This window comes from Thunnus thynnus, chromosome 3 (genome assembly GCF_963924715.1).
Source record: "Thunnus thynnus chromosome 3, fThuThy2.1, whole genome shotgun sequence".
Classification (NCBI taxonomy): domain Eukaryota; kingdom Metazoa; phylum Chordata; class Actinopteri; order Scombriformes; family Scombridae; genus Thunnus; species Thunnus thynnus.
In genome coordinates, this window is record NC_089519.1 from 16,709,466 (window position 1) to 16,726,649 (window position 17,184).

The window sequence follows — 17,184 nt, forward strand, 5'->3', positions numbered from 1 at the left end:
AGCTGCATGTTTATGTTATCCTTTTATTGTCCAGATTGAAAAGGGTGTCCAAAAATGTTTCTGTTAAATAAAAGATATTTTTATTACAAATGTCATTATTTTAGTGTTGTTTTTTATATTTTTATTTTGTGGTTCAAACTAGTGAATTACAGTTAACATAACGTGTAGTGGCAATGAAAATTAATTCATAACATGTACTACAGTGCCCTGTTCTGAGGATCAGTGGTATTCCAACATCACTACTGTTTTATGTTGCTTTCTAAATATAAATAATGACAATATAAATTAATGGTAATGACAATATACTGATTGCAGGGAAATACTGTCATTGTATAAGTATATATTAATATGTTTATCATTGCAATTATCACAGCACATCCGGTGAATATCTTTTATTTGCTAAACTTGCACATTTAAGTTGAACAAATGTGAATATATATAAACAAAAAGTTTAATAATTATTCTGAAAATATATAAATATAGAAAATGTATAGAACAAGTATAAAATAAATAAAATATCAGAAATGTAACAAATAAATATGAGATGATTTGATGCCTTGATGGTGAACAGGCAGGTGTGCGAGTGCCTGAGATACTGTGTGGACATTCCAGAGGACCTGGAGGGAAACTCAGAGGCCAGGTGTGAAACCAGTGTGATGTCTTTGGAGGACCAGGGAACTTGTCCCTGATCCTCCAAACACAGCAACTGGGGATGACAAGTCGGTTTCCCTGGCCTAAAGAGCCATGCTGTCAATAGATGAAATGTCTATAGGCAGCATAATGGTACTCCCAGTTGTCATCCCCAGGCTTCCTGGTTTGGCCTAATACCATAATGTCCTCCCAGTACCGCCTGTGAATGCATAAAAATCATTTTCAAGACAGTACTGGGAGAAGTGTGGTATTATTACTACAAAATCTGCAGGGTACTGGCCACAGCATTTCCTCTCCCGGTCCGTAGGCATGTCTGTACAGTTACTACAAGTACACCATGGTACCCCTAGCACTCCAGCAAACGGTGGGACACCATGCCTACACTGATGCATCATCAAGGCATCAAAAATGAACCCTGGCTGCCTCTGAAGCAGTTCACTGGTGAGCTGCCTGTGCTCCTCCAAGGTCATGTCTTCAAGAAGTTTCTGAAAAAATAAAACAGGAAAAACACAGATAAGGCTTTATAGGTTATAAGTTTCATGATATGTTGGCAATATGGTAATGGCAGTACAGAATATGGATTGTAAGCTGTCCACTGTTCCCAAACATGTCTACAACAATAACATGATTTTTTAAAAAAGGCTGCTCGATACTGTTCCTATATAGTATTTATATAATCATTCAGTAGTGTTGCTGATGTTTTCAGTAGCCTCATTTATACAGAGAACCCGCATTATAGCCGTAAAGAGGATCCAAGGGGAGGACATTTCTCTTCGTTTGATAACGTTAAAAGTAAAGTTATAAGTAAATATGATAAAATAACTGTATAAATAACGTCACAAACCTAAGTCGCTTCGGTCCCTTTGGAGGGTTTCCAGCCTCTTGCCCTGCTTCCGCGGTGCCGGTGTTTGCTCTTCTCCCTCGCCTGGCCCTGCCTGCCGCAGAACCGCTAACTCGCCCTCTTCCTCCTCCTCTAACCTCCGGTACTTGACTCTGCAAACGGATAATAAAATATGTAACGTTATCCTGCCAACGCTATCTCGCTATCAATAATTCCTAACGTTAGAATAAAATAACGTAAGTTTTGTTTAGCATGACGTTGCTAATGTTAGCTTGTATTACCAAAACAATAAAACACTCATAACTGCTGTCTTACTTGTGAGCTATAGTGGGGGGGGGGGATGACAGCCGCTCTCAAACCTCCGTCATGCAGTGGGACGGCTGAGGGGGCGTGTTCCGCGGGCCGTCATCCCACCGCCCGACTCTACCATGGACTCTGCTGCGCACACTCTGGCTCCAAATGACGTCACACAAGCAACATGGCAGCTCTCGGAAAGGTGATATTTTGGCTCCACTTTTGCACAGCGGTAGGAAGTGGAGACGCGTCGTCCATATTTATATTCAGTCCATGTATCAGACTGGTTAACCAGCAGCCACAAAGTTCTGCTAACTAACAAACAAAATGACCAACAGCAACAAATGGACGTTATACTTCATCAGTACATCAATACTTCATCTTCGTGAAAGAAAGAAGAAACCGTCAGATAACGTGAGTCAGGTACAGCTTCTCTCTCTCTGTCTCTTTGGTCGCTAATTTCATCTCATGGTTAAATGTCTCTCTGTATGGCTGTTGTGTGAATTTATCTCCTTAACAAGAATGCAGCAGAGATCATATAATGTGCTGTAGGTAGTTTGCTTGTTGAAGTTACAGTGAGCTGTCTGGACTCACTCAGTCATTTGGAATTGATCCCGTTTTTAATTGAGTGGTTGTTCAGTCACCTGTTGATGTTGTGTGATTAGTAAATGAGTGTGCAGGAGGTCTGGCTGCTTGTTGTGACAATTTCTTCTGTTTTTTTATTTTTTTATTTTTTTAAAGCTGAGTCGTATATTGAGTAATAAGCTTAAAATAACGAGAATAATAAGTGTTAACATGTCAGCTTTGTAGACTATATTTTGTATGTCGTGCACATAGGTAAGAGTGTGTAAGTCATGTATTTGATACATGCATTAATACTTTCTGATGTGAACCTACACTTTTAGATCTGTGAATGTTTTTAGTGTTCAGTCTTTCTTGTATTCAGCACTGATCTGTACTTGTATCAGATTATAAGCTTTGTGCTACTTAATAGATTTCTGTACACTAAGAAAATACACAGAAAACATGTAAATCATGTGATATGTTGTCTGTTTTTGATGAGAACATAAATCTGTTGTCATAATAGAACAATATTATAAATTTGAATTTCACTTTGTTGGTAAAATGACACATTCTGAACCACTCCACGGCTAAAATGATCACTTCTTTGTTTAGAAACAATATGTATATGCTAAATGTATTTAAAGAAGCAGCCTTTTCACCACTCAGGGGTTTTTGTTTTTGAAAGCAAATAGTTTTATTGGCATGTAAAATTGCCTCCCACTCCTCCGATTTCCGGTTTGATGCGGTTTGTTGTAAGATTCCATGTTGGTTTTCCTCCTGTCCTCCCGAATTTTTGAGTCACCAGCCGCCACTGATGCACACACATGTTCATGTGCATGCACGGCGTTCCAGTGAACCAAATGTGGAGATAGCAGGCTGCAAGATATGCAGTGTCACTATTGTTTCTAATAAATCAACACAGTTAACTGCTAATCCCATAGCAACCGATTCAAATCTGATAGTGCCACCTGCAAATCCCAAAGCAAACTGCTCTGTAATTTACCCAACTCAAAGGAGCTCTGAGGACGGCAGAGTCGAAAAGTTCACCTGGTTCTATCCCAGTAAATGTTTTCCGACTTGTGCTGACAGCAGAGCTTCTAGGTTTGTCAGGACAATTAGAAATCCTTAATGCCTATGAGGATGGTGTTGTGCTCTGACAAGGATAGAACTCCAAGGGAAACCCTGAAAATGCTTTGGGTGCTTTTGTATTTGTGTTAATGATATTAATAATGTAAACCTATCAAGGGGAGTGGCACAATAAGCCTCTTGGCTTATAACCATGCAGCCTGTTTTATGATGGGATTTTTTTTTAAACTTTGCTGTTGTCTTTGCATTGTATACATGGCCAAACAAACAAAGCAAATACATTAATAGTACTATCAAGTCTTTATTCATACTGAACCAAACATTTTTTACCCCGACCAGCATCCTTATTCGACATGTTTGACTTTGTACAAAACTAAATGCTTTTAAGGAAATTTTAAATATTCCATGACGTCTCCCAGCAAATAGTTCATCGCACATTCCAACAAGAAGCACAATACATAGTGCTGAGTAAGTTCATTACACTAAAAAAATGTTAGACACTGACAGTATTTGATGAGCTCAGTGTAAACATAACATTTAACACATACTAATGAAACCATTATGTATGTAAAATACACAAATGCTAAGGTATGGAATCATTTACAGTACTCTTTGTGGTGTCTATCACATCTTCCCCATTGGCTTAATTTTGATACATTTTGCTTAGCTTTTGTTTGGATTTTGTTCACAGGGATTCACAGCACCCACCGACATGAGCTGTCCTGTAATCAGCAATGTTTATTTCATGTTTATTTCATGATTTGAAAATTATGCCCTTAACATCTAGTAATTAAAATTGATTAGTTTCAATAATATATTTACAAGGTTTATTTTTTTAACCTCAGGAAAATCTTGAAAGTGTTGAGAAAAAATCAGAAGTCCCTGTACCGGTGGTGAAAGCATACTTTATATGTACAAGTAGAAAATGTGCAGAAGTCAAGGGGCCAACAGAGGTACTCTGTGTACAGTAGTGTAAATTTGAATTATTTTGCCAAAGTGAAACATTTCTTCATATTATGAGTGGAGACCCCAAAAGTGGGTCATGGGCCCTGTTTTTGGTGGGTCCCACCATAACAAGAGAGCGTCCTAATGAGCTTGAGTCCATGGGAGAAGCTAAATTTATTCAATTTCTGTCCCAGGCTGAAAAAGTTTAAAGAGCCGCCACAGTAGGGGATTTTCAAGCAGCCCCCTCCTGTGATTCTTCAAATACTGCAACCATCAAATGGCTTGGCTTGGGATTCAATATATCACACAGAGGATAGCCCTCTATTCCACTTAAATATTCAAGGCAATTCTATCCTGTTCTCACTGTCCTCATTGCTGTAGGCCTTTAATGATGGGTCAGGACCAAAAAATGGGTCATGGACTTGTTTTTAGTGGCTCCCAGCATGACTGGTGTGTTTTCCAATCTACATGTACTCATTTTTGGTCCCAACATGACAAGAGTACTGTGCTAGCATGTTTTTTTACAACCCTACTGACACTAGATTAACATTAAATAGGGACCACATACCCAGTAATAAATAAATTACTCTCCCGCGTTTGTGCACACACAAAACAAATGTCACTGAAAATATCATGCATTCACAGAGCTGTTTGTGATTAAGCAAGACAGAAGTTTGTGCTGAAAATCAGAAGAAAAAGAATCAGAATCAGCTTTATTGGTATTGTTTAAGACAACAGAATTATAGTGCAGCCCCCAGTCAGTGTTATGGGGGTGCAAGGGACAATGTAACGGGGGCTTGATCCAATTGAACAACAGCTCCCAAAAAGAAACTGTTCTTCAATCTGCTTGTCCAAGCAGCTATATCTGTATCTGCTGCCAGATGGCAGGAGGCTGATGACGGGGGCGGGGGGGGGGGGGTGGGGGGGGCCTGGGATGGTGCAAGTCCTTTATGATGCAGAGAGCTCGTCAGAATCACAACTCGAGTTACGGAGAACTCACTTTCCATTAGATTAATACAGGAATTATGTTCATATTATGGATAATTCATATACAACTTACTTATAAACTTCACAACTTAGGAAAGCATGACATTGCTATTAGTGTTGTAAAACCTCTTTGGGAGGAGTTTGGATTGGATGGATGGCTCATCAAAGCATGGGACTTTGACACAGAAGACCACTGTTCATTTTCTAACATTTTAGCCATAACCATGATCTTTACCTAACCATAACCTAACCTTTAGCCATTCTTTATTGGCCCCTACAATCCACAGTTTAGCAGAATTATCCAATATCAACGTTCTGAGTGACAGTAGAGTTAGATGGGAAACTGAGTACTCACAATAGTCTCTTTGCACTTTATAATTTACAGAAATTGCAGATTTCAACGGGATTATAATCACCAAACACCTCTGAAATTATTACAGATCACTGAATGTTCCCCAGTAAATCTTTTGCCAATAGCATTTTTGACAGTTCAAGTTAATTTATTTCACAGCCTGTCTCAAAGCCTTTACATTCTACAAACTAATCCACTTCACACATGGCAGGACAATATATACATTTAACACCAAAAGCAACAAGCAAACAATGCACGCACCCCCATGATAGAAATGATTATTTTTTTCTACACAAAAAGAACAATAATACAATATAAAAGTAAAAACACAAAAAAGGTAAAAGCAGACCATAAGAACATATTACTATAAAATAAATGATTTGAAAGTAAGTCGAGACAAGGTGACTTATGATGCAGAATGTTCACAATACAGCTGTCAGACCACAAAAATAGTACAAGCTGAAGAAAATGAGGAGCAAATGGATAATGTACGACACTGCATGTAGGGGATGTGCCAAAGAGCATCACATGCTGACACATTTTGACATGTTTAGCGTAATTGCAAAGCACAAAAGTGAAGCTGGGGATCCATGGAAAGCTGTGTTCATAACTCAGTAAGTTATGAACACATCATTGCCATAATCCTGTAGCTTCCACTGCACTGTCTCTGTGTAGCTGGGAGGCATGTTAGCACCTCTAGAAGTGGCTTTGTGGTTTAGTGTTAGACAGGTTTCTGTAATCTTACCCACATGTTTTTTTTATTGTTGGAACTGTGACTGACAGCTGAGACAGACATCACCTTCCAAATTTGGTTTGATAATGGTTTGTAGGTTTTCAAGTCTGGTGCCCAATTGAACATTGACACATGTTTTTCTTGCTGTAATCATTCCACCCGTTCGTACTGACCATTAGAAGATCCCTTCATAATGCACTTGTAATGTAAGTGATGGGGGACAAAATCCTCAGTCCTACTTCTGTGCAAAAATGCATTTAAAAGATTATCTGAAGCTAATATGAAGTTCCTCTTTTTGTTACTATACTTCTACTATTATACTTCTATACTTATACAGCTCAATAGGGAAACACTGTCCGAGGAAACACAAAGAGGGAATGTGATGCTAAAAAGACTGTAAATGTGGCAGATATCCACTTGATATGACTAACTCAGACTGCTGAAGCCTAATGGAAGCTTCACATCAACTTTTAAATGACTGTGTGGACACACTGTGAATTTTGGCCTCCATCACTTACATTGAAAGCACATTTGAAGGATCTTTTAATATCCAGTATGAACAGGAGGAATAATTACAGTGAGCAAAACCTCTTTCACTCTTCATATGGACACCTGACTGTTGTTTTAAGACGCATTAGAAAAATTGTGAACTTATCCTTTAAAGACATGTACCTATGAGCATGATTTGTGACATCACATCTTGTGTTGAGCAGTTGTGAATAAACAATATTTACATATTCATAGCTTCTGGATTTTTCAATGAGGGAGATGAAGGATATGCCATTTTAAGGATTTTAACAAGGTAATTGAACTTTTTTAGTGGACAAAACATATAGCCTATCTATAATCTGAAAAAAAAAATGTCTGAATGGGATCTTTTTATTTATCTTGCATAAATATTTCAGCATGTGTAATCATCTTAGAAAGTTTAGGTGTCTCAGTGTGAGTGCTCAGCTTTACACATTATTTCTCATCCATGCATAGTTTTAGATCATTCTACTATCAGTCACATTAATATACATATAACATAACAGTCACATTATTGCTTAGATGTGGCAGGTCTTTCATTAAACTTTTTAAATGTATAAATATTGAAATGCAGTTAAAACAGAGGTTATATCCACACATGAATTCTAAAATACTGTCACTTGCCAGACAAATGCAGCCTCATTTTAACCCAAATGTCATACAACTACACAACTGTTCCTCTGTTTCATTCCAAAATAAAGCAGAACATAAAAGGCATCACTTCCTGTGCACCAGGGCCTTTTCCACAGGAAAGACCCACCACAGACCACTAAGGCCCTAAGAACTATACAAATCAATAACCCGTCAATCTGCAGAACTTTCCTGAAGGTGAACATGGAGGCAGAGGTTAAACAAAGTTGGCTTGTCACTTTTGTCTCAGAGAGAAAGCAAGGACAGTTTTTAATGCACCAGAATCATTCTCTCTGTGGTCTTTTATCATTGTCTACATCTGAGGTTACAATATATCATTATATTAATATTCACAATATCCTAAATTCATATTTGGCAGTAATTTGAGAAAATATGCATCGTCCACATATGTCTAGTTACGACTTGCAATTTTCATTTTACCTTGTGTTTTATTCTCTTCTCTGATAGATTTTGGATATTTTGAATTTTGTCTAATCCAACCAGCTAAGAAATCAATAACAATTTCATGTATGTGTCCAGTAAAGAATCTGTTGCTTTATCTCTGTCATAAGTGGGGAAAAAGTCAGACAGCTTCAAAGCTATCTTTCCTTGCACATCTAGTTAGTTAGCAAACAAAACTTCCAAAACCATGTTGGGTTTCGTAGAGAATGACTGGCAACCCCACCATAAGGACAGTATTTTTGTGACTGAGTGCAGTCATTGACCTGCACTTTCAAATTATATCATAATAAGCTGAAAATAGCAAAATGAATATGATTATAAATCATGAAAAATGAAATATTCCCATTACACAGAAATAACAGACCTTAGAAAGCATTAACAGTAAAATCAGAACACATTATTCAATAAAACAGTGGAATAAACCTGCATCTTCATTTCTACAACTCACCAATAAGTTAAGCCAAATGAATGCTGGCTATTCAGTTTGTATGATGACATTAAACTAAACTACAGGTTACTGCTTCTTAAAAAGATTTCCTGTCTCCCATTAGGGTTGAATTTTAGAAATAGTTTATCTTTCCAGAACTAAAAGAGATATTGATGCAAAATAGCAGGTTTGCATTTCTTTTGAGCCTAGTACACATACATATTGTGATTATTGAATGCAATTCCAGCCATGTGTAATCATCTTTAAAGGAGCGTTTTGTCTCCATTTAGATTTCTTCCAGAATACTGCGGCATCAGTGCCTACACTGACATTATTATTACAAAATGCTTTTGAAATTGCCATGTCAGTGACTTAAAATGTGATTTCTTGTCTCTGTTTGGGCAGAGTTGGGGACGTTTTCTCTGTAATAACACAGAGTTTTATAGATATTGATGTAGTGGAGGCATGTGTGAGGAAACAGTTCAACTGCTATAATGATGACAGAAACCAGTGCACCTGACAACATAAAGCTGGTGATAGAGGAGATGAACTGCCTTGAAGAACAATAAGCTGTGTGTGTATGGGGACATATGTGCATTTTTGTGTGTATGTGTGTAAATGGCTCTATCATACAGCCTCCCATCTCCTTTTATTTTCCATGTAAAAGCGCACAGTCAGCAGGACTTAGTGTGGATCCCCCAGCTCGGATAGTTTTCTCCCCAGACACACACACTCTGCCCCGAAAGGCAAAAATCTACCTGCTGGATATTGGCCATATTTCATGAAAATGGTGTTTACTGGAGCTTCTTTTTTTTCTTCCACCACATTGTTTGATTCTTTTTGCCCTTTCATTCTTCCTCCCAAAGCCACCTTCAATAGAAGCAAGACTCCTTTGCTGCGTTTGCTTGGTTGTTAAATGGCTGTGATAATTTAACTATTTTCTTTCTTTTTTTTGTTTGTTTTCTATCATTTCTTCCCTGCCAGAAGTCAGGAGTCCTAAGGTTACAGATGCAAAGGAGGATTTGAGCAAGCAAATGTGCAAGCATATCAAATTTAATATGAATATTCATGTGTGTTTTCAGGTGATTTTGGTGACCCCTTGACCTTCCCCTAGCACCCCTTCAGGCCAAGTTTCTCACACATAAAAAATCAATCTTTTGAGCAGATTGACATTAAATTTACTTAGCACATTCATTCTCTCCAGATGATGATCCCTTTCCTTTTTGGACATTTCTCAGGTCAAGTTGTCCACTTTGTGTAACAGATATAGAACAGCAGGTTATGTGTTGTGGGAATTCATAATCTATCTAGAGAATGAATCCTCTGTTGTGCTTACCAGAGGAAGAACTTCACACATTTTTGAATCTGGAAATTCAATAACCTGTTCTGTTGTACAATCCTTAATGAAAATTCAAATATTTTGTCCTTTTGTGGAAAGACTCAGAAGAACAAAAACACTTGGGCACTTTTGGAAAATAAATCAATTAAAATTGGAGATTAAGAAGACTTTTCATCTTGTTAAATGGATGTGATGCACAAAAATACTCAACAAAGTTCAGTTTACCTCCAACATGACAATTTTCACACTCCGTTTAAAGTCAATAAAGGTTCATATTTAGTATTCTCCACAAGTGACAAAATGAGCTCATCCAGAAGTGCAATTAATATCCCAATTCCACCTATGTCAACCTCTCCTTCTTCAAATAATTGATTACCTCTCCAATATGTGACATACTAATCCCAACCACTGTAAACTGATAACATTCACATTGATCACTAGGACTTTGTTCCTCTGCTGATCAATTACATAAATAATGAGACAGACTAAATGCTTTTACACACCAGGGATGCTATGAATAAATGACACGGAAATGCAAAATACTCGCCTGCGAATAGTTCACATCAAAACTATTCACACTGACAGTGATACGCATTTGCGAGAGAAACACAGAAACATGAATTTGCAAAATAATTAGTGACAGCTCATTTTGCTGTCAGTCAGCCTGGTGAAGGCAGTTTGTCTGGCAGCTGACAGACGGCTGCTTCTGTGGACAGAGACGCTGAACACAAGTTGGAGTCAGTGTGGATTGAATGGATATAGTGCTCTTGTCTTATTTTGTCAAGTGAGGAGAAGAGGGACAAGATCACTGTATGATCTTGACATCATCCAGTGATGATGATGATGATGATCGACTTGCGTTCACACCCCCGGTGTGTAAATGCCTTAACACGGCAGACTTCTCCCCAGCCACCACTACATTTGAGACATCAGGCCACATGTATTTCAGAACAGACTTCACAGTCTCACATATAAGTTCAACCATAAATAGCAATGTTTAAAATAAAACTACATTTCCCTGTTCTCTTTACCATTAGAATCTCCTGCAACTCCATAGGCTAGAATTAGATTTTCCAAATTCTTCATTTGATTGTTTTGCTACATCTCTGCTCCTGCTATCTTATACATTCACACCATCATAAAATTTGCAAAGGTCCTCACATTTATGAATTTATACCAGCAGGTAAGTAAAGGAACATTTCCAAATTCGCAGTTGCTAACTCAAACAGCCATGCTACCATCCACAACAACTCTGCAATCTTTACTTTTGCCAATTACTGTACATGTTGCTGCTGGAGAGGCAGATTTCTGCTTTAAATTCTATCCATTTATATTGTTGTCAGGGTTACCTTTGTTGCAGCTGGTAATGCATTCTTAAAGTCTGCACTGCATAACCAACTGTAATAACAGTGTAACTTTGTCAAAAAGTATAGAATGTTCACTTTGATGGATTACCTTACTCAAGCAAATATCAAATCTGTGCAAGTTGATTTTCTCAAAGTGCTGAAGTCAATTGAAAACGATTATTGCCCTAGAACACATTAAAAAACACATTCATATTTGTTGGGTTTTTTTTGTCTGATGGTATTAAAAGGTCCGCGGTTACATGTTAGAAACTAAAAGATTTCTTTGTACTTTATCCAGATTTTGGATAGAAGCAAACATATCAGTCAATCTTCGTCTTGCAAACCCAAACATTTGATTCACACTTGCCAGCCAGGCATGAATGTGACCGACCCTCAGTGTCTCATGTGGGCACTCTCTGAATTGGATTAACTGTTAAAAGAGGTTTTGTGTTTCTTTTCATTTTCAAATGTGACTGTAAAAACCCATCTTTGGTATGTTGGTATTAATTACCTCTAAAATACATGGCACCAGCCATAACCACAGCAAACAGATAGCTTTCATATCCACCAATACCTGATACACACACCTGAGCTGAAATCAATGTAGAGCGTAGAATATGAATAGCTGTATATATGTCATGCCTCACAGCACCTTACATATAATCAATACTGCTAAGGCAATTTTCAGAACCATCAAAAAACACAGTTGTGGGCAGAAGCTTTTGACCAATAGGGTATTGGCCAAGTTTCTCTTTTGTGATGATTACATTGTCCACAATGTGACTGCATATAAAAATCATTTGTCCATATGTGCAGAAAATCCTACATAGAAAGACACTAGCGAAATGCATCAGGATCAAGATGGGCAGGATTACACACATTATGTGTTCTATAACAACGAAAAAAGAAAGACTCAATTACCTCAGTGACACACACACACACACATCAGCTAAGAAAACACATTTAAGCCCCCCTTTAGGCAAGTCCAGTCAAGTTCATCTGGCACTTAACGCATATCCATTAGTAAACTGATCTGTGAATGGGAATTTGTGCAGTGTGTGTGTGTGTGTGTGTGTGTGTGCACATAGGTACATGGGAAACTGCCCTGACACAGGGACTTCCCCGAGCGGTTTCGAACTTATTTTCATAGCTGTATGTCTGTCTATTTTCCTGCATGTGGAACATTCCTTCAAGCCACCTAACCCCTTGAACTTGAACACTGTGGACTGCATATCTGTTTGTGTGTGAGTGAATGTGTGTGTGTGTGTGTGTGTGTATCACAAGATAAGGTTTCTACTTAGGAAAGACAGAAAAAGAAGAATAAGGTCCATCTATCTATTTTGTTGTGTTTAGACATTTAACGTAAACCCTGTCGTCTTTAGAAAAGGACTCTTCAGCACACAGATGTTGATAAAAACTCCAGCTATGCACACACACACACACACACACACACACACACACACACACACACACACACACACACACACACACACACACACACACACACACACACACATTGCAGTGGACACTAGTGGGCTATGAGGTTCAGGTTAGGCATTTAGTGGTTTAGGGAGAGAGAGCCATATTTGACAAAAGATGTGTGAGGACTGTCAGAGTCCATTTCCTGAGTTCAGTCGGTAATGGAGATGGAGCAACACATACACACACATACTTTTTCTTCCATTTCCTTTTCCCCAGGTGCCTCATGCAAAACTTTCAGTATCAAGCCAACACTAAAAACGAAGTTTTCGATGCATATAACTGCATGTTTTATTCGATACCGGCCTTCTATTACAATATATTGCGCAGTTATGTCTCTATCTCTTATTCAACTACAACACAATATATTTGCATCCTGATATTGTATCAGGTGTGTTGATAAGAAAGAAAACACAGCTCCAGAGAAATATTCCTGTACACGGAATTGATGCTCACAGATTTATTTAGTAATGTCTAATTATAATATTTTGACCTTGCATGCCAAACCCCGGGATTCCACCGGGCACGTGTGCGCCGTGTTCCAGCTCCGACGTGGTTTTGCTCCATCCTCTGCACAGCGCCCTATTCCACCGGGAGTGTGTCAGAAGTGGAGCATCTTCACTGCGAGGAAGCCATCCGCCGTTTAAAGTCAGCTGCACTCCTACTACAGTAATTACAGCAGCCTAGTTGAAGCTCAAAGTGCCTTAAGGCTACCGTAATTACTGCAGTAGCAGGGCAACTAAACTGTCCAATTTTGTTTACTTGCTCAGCTTTCGTTGATTTGGTCATTTTCCTTGATCTTTGTGCTTCTGCTGTGGTTAAGTAGGCTGCGTAGTTAAATGGTTTCTTTATTCGTCTGTTTTAATTGCGTTTATTGTTGATATATACGACCAGGAGTCTGCACGGGGTGTTTTATTTTGAAAATTGACCGGATGCTCAATGCTGTTTCTGTGTCTGACTTCCGCCCAGCTCGATCTGCTCTGTGCTGCTTGACGCGGCGTCCATAAGCAAACAAACTTGCGCTGTAGCTGCAGTTCATGGGAAGACAGTAGGGGTGTGCCCAAATACAAATATGTTATTCGGCAAAGCACAAATACTGGGTTTTTTTTACAAATATTTATTTCGTACAAATATTTCAAAAATTATTTGTTTTCAGGAAGAAACAAAACAAACATGTCACATACCAGCACGCAGGTTGGCTACATCGCTATCTCAGTCTTTCTCCTCTGCTCCGCTGTTGTGTCTATCAGCAAGTGTCAACAAAGGGAGTCACATCCACCTGCTACATGACGCACATTTCCTTATTTGGACATCACTCCTGGAGTTGGGGGTTTTCCCCAGAGATAAAGCTGAGTTACTGACCCACGCAAAGTGCTCTCAAGGGACTCTCCATAACCTGTTATTCCCCTTCTCCTTTCCACAAAGTTAGGTTGTAAAAAAATAGGCAATAAATGAAAATTATTATTGTAACACTTTAATTTTCTAAAATTAAAAGCATAATAAAAACAATAACAGGATTTTTAAACCTCTTTCCACTTTTATTCTAATACAAATAAAAATATAGGCTAAATAATTTTTCTGCCTCAACAATACAGATACAAATGCAAAAACTGGGCTCTCTGCACATCCCTAGCAGACAGTGTGTTGTTAGCAGTGGTATTGAAGAGTTAGGACCACACCAGTATCTTACGGGACCAGAAGTAACATTTGCATGTATGTATGTATGTTCATGTTTGTACATTAGATAAGAAGGAGACTTTAGCAGGAAAGCTAATGTGGGTTGTTGTTCAGAGTTTGTGTTGTGTATCAGGATGCAATCAGGCTGAGTGTGAGCATCTTTTCTGTCAATGACAGAATGCTGATATTACTGCTTCATACAAAGATTTAGCAACAGATACATAATGGTGATATAATGTCAAAACATCACAGTTGCATAAACCTGATTAAGATGTAATGTCTAAATGTCCTAGCAGCTAAGAATACCCAAGGAAGATATAATGTCTAAACATCATAGCAGGTACAAACACCTGATGAGGAAGTATCAAGGGGCAGAGGGCCGTTCACTGAGCACATCCATGCTCCCCAGAGGAATAACCTTTTCCCATTGTGGGAACTGTATGGACTTTCCTCGCACCACCATCAGGCCACAATGTCAACTTTGGGGAAAAAAAGAGAATTCATATTCTAATGGGCAGATTGTCACAAAATTTGCTGAGCACATCTTTTAGAATTGACACTTTTTTACCGTCCCCATGGCTTTCATTTAGCACCATCCGCAGGACAAACAATGAATTTTCAGCCCTGTGACTAGAACTGCTCTATGGGGTGTCCATTCGAGCTTTAGAAGGCAAAAGCAAAATTTCACCAGCTGTGAGGAACAAAGATGTTACATCAAACTAAAATGTTGCAGCAGTTGGTAGTAACTGTCAAAATGACCCCTTTACATTTCCACAAAATGTGTACTATGTCCACGAGGGTATTCATTTACACCACATGGTCACACTTACAGCTGGATAGCATGTGACTGTGTGTGCATAGGTGATTTGTGGGGGAGCTGTGTCCTAGCTGGCAAGACATGGGGACATCCTTTCTGCCCGGGGAGAGTGAGAGACAGTGATGGAGAGAAGACAGAACAATACCACTACAGAGGGATGACATTGGCTTGTCCTAACATTTCTCCAGTGATGTGAAAGCATCTGAGTGTGTGTGTGTGTCACAGAGAAAGAGGGTGTGTTTACTGTCACATTGGATATGCCATAGATTACTGACACAATGACAATAGCTTCTGCATATGTGTGTGTGTGTGTGTGTGTGGATGACAGAGGGAGGTTCATGCACATCGTTGAGTGCACATTGGCAATGAATGTACATAAGAGCATAACCCTCAGCCAAATCTACACTCACACACACACACACACACACACGCACTGACAGTGACACAGAGAGAGGTTTTGCTTGAATACACACCTGTCCTTTCGCTCTATGGAACACAGCACACAGCCTGACCACAGGCCATGCTCTGTGCGTGCGTGCGTGCGTGTGTGTGTGTCAAAGGGCCTCCAGGGTATTCATGTACACAGACAGCTCCTCACAGGCCAAAAGTCCTGTACAACAGCCTTACTCTCTTTCTGTCCCTCTGTGTTTTTTTTTTTTTTTTTTTGTACTCCTCTTTTTCATTCACTCTTTTTTTTTTTTTTTTTTACCCACTGCCTGTTTTTCATTCTTACTTTCTTCATTCTCTCTCTCTGGCTGTCTCTCTCTCTCTCTCCCCGGGGTTCTGTCTCTTCTGACCCATAGGAGGAATAAATCTGCATGATTTTCCTTCAGAAATGTCCCCAGATGTGGTGTGTCAGTGTGTCAGTGAGTCAGACTGTGGCGTTTCAGGGTTTTTCAGTGTTTGCATGCGGACATGTGTGTGTGTACATGCATAAGTGAATGACTGTGTGTTTAATAGAGAAAACATAGGTGATTATGTGAAAGAGGAATATTTCATATACATTAATATTATATTATCTAGGCTGTAACCTGATTTGTGCACTTATATGAACTTTTTTTCCCCACAGCTTCTTACTGTACGTGTACGTGTATTTCTATATATTACACGTGTTTTTTATTGTTTTCTTTACACGTGGGTTTTACGCATATATCATGTGACTGTCATGTGACCGGAGCCTATGATCTATTTAAGATGGTGACTGTATATTTTTGTAGTAGTCTGAAAAAGAGCATGTATCTTGAAACATCGGATGTCTCATTAAACTGCATCTAAGGGGAGCTACAGTGTGCAGACTTTCATCTTTCTTTTGCTCAGTGGTCATTGAAATTTTGGATGTCTTCACACTAGCTTCAGGTCAAGTGCAGAGACATTGCATAAGCTGTCAGTCTCAAGCGGGGTCTGAACGCCTCAGGCTTGAGCCTAAATTTTCAGGCCTGTGCAGGGCTCTAGCAGAGGCCTGTGATGTATACAGTGAGCTGGTGGGAGAGCGCTGCTGTCAAGCACTGTGTAGGTCAGCTGTCATTAGTAATTCCTCCAGCTACTGAGTCCTCTGCAGGATCTGCGAGTCAGTAAGGTGGAGCACATGTAGACATGATGATATTCATGCAGTATGTGAAGTACTTCAATTTTAATTGTATTATTGAAAGACATTATAGCCATGAAAATATATATTCTGATCCGACTCTTAAGTGTTAACAAACACACATGAGTGCAAGAAGACATTTTTCTTCTGTCTTTGATTGTTTCATAATTCATAGATGCTCTCCAGGCTACAAACACACTTTCTGTGCTTCAAACATTTTAAACTAGATGGGGTCATGTGTTGTAAAACTCTCTGAGACAAAAATGTGATTTTAGCTATGGAAATAAAATCGGTTTAACTTGACTTAATGTCAAAGGTGTAACTAATAAAACAAACTAAGCCTCAGCAGCCAGGTTTTGAGCATGTTGGCTCACTGGCAAACCCAAATGAAACCAAGCTGTAGTTGCCGTAGTTGCCCCTGACATGTCAAAATGTTAAAAG

At 38.9% G+C, this 17,184-nt stretch overlaps 1 protein-coding gene and 1 long non-coding RNA gene across 2 annotated transcripts in view; one reads left to right on the forward strand and one right to left on the reverse strand.

The window, feature by feature from the left end:
- Positions 1–321: 321 nt before the first annotated feature.
- The window catches only part of LOC137179644 (uncharacterized), a 178,270-nt gene continuing 161,407 nt past the window's right edge, over positions 322–17,184 (reverse strand). The window contains exons 2-3 of the long non-coding RNA XR_010927851.1: positions 1,496–1,644; positions 322–1,136 (exon numbers count right to left, since the gene is read on the reverse strand). This is a non-coding gene — a long non-coding RNA (uncharacterized lncRNA). The remainder of the gene's footprint in view (positions 1,137–1,495; positions 1,645–17,184) is intronic.
- Positions 1,859–17,184, forward strand: part of LOC137179643 (teneurin-3) — a 370,272-nt gene continuing 354,946 nt past the window's right edge. Inside the window, exon 1 of the mRNA XM_067584473.1 lies at positions 1,859–2,200. The gene's annotated coding sequence lies outside the window, so the exon portion shown is untranslated. The remainder of the gene's footprint in view (positions 2,201–17,184) is intronic.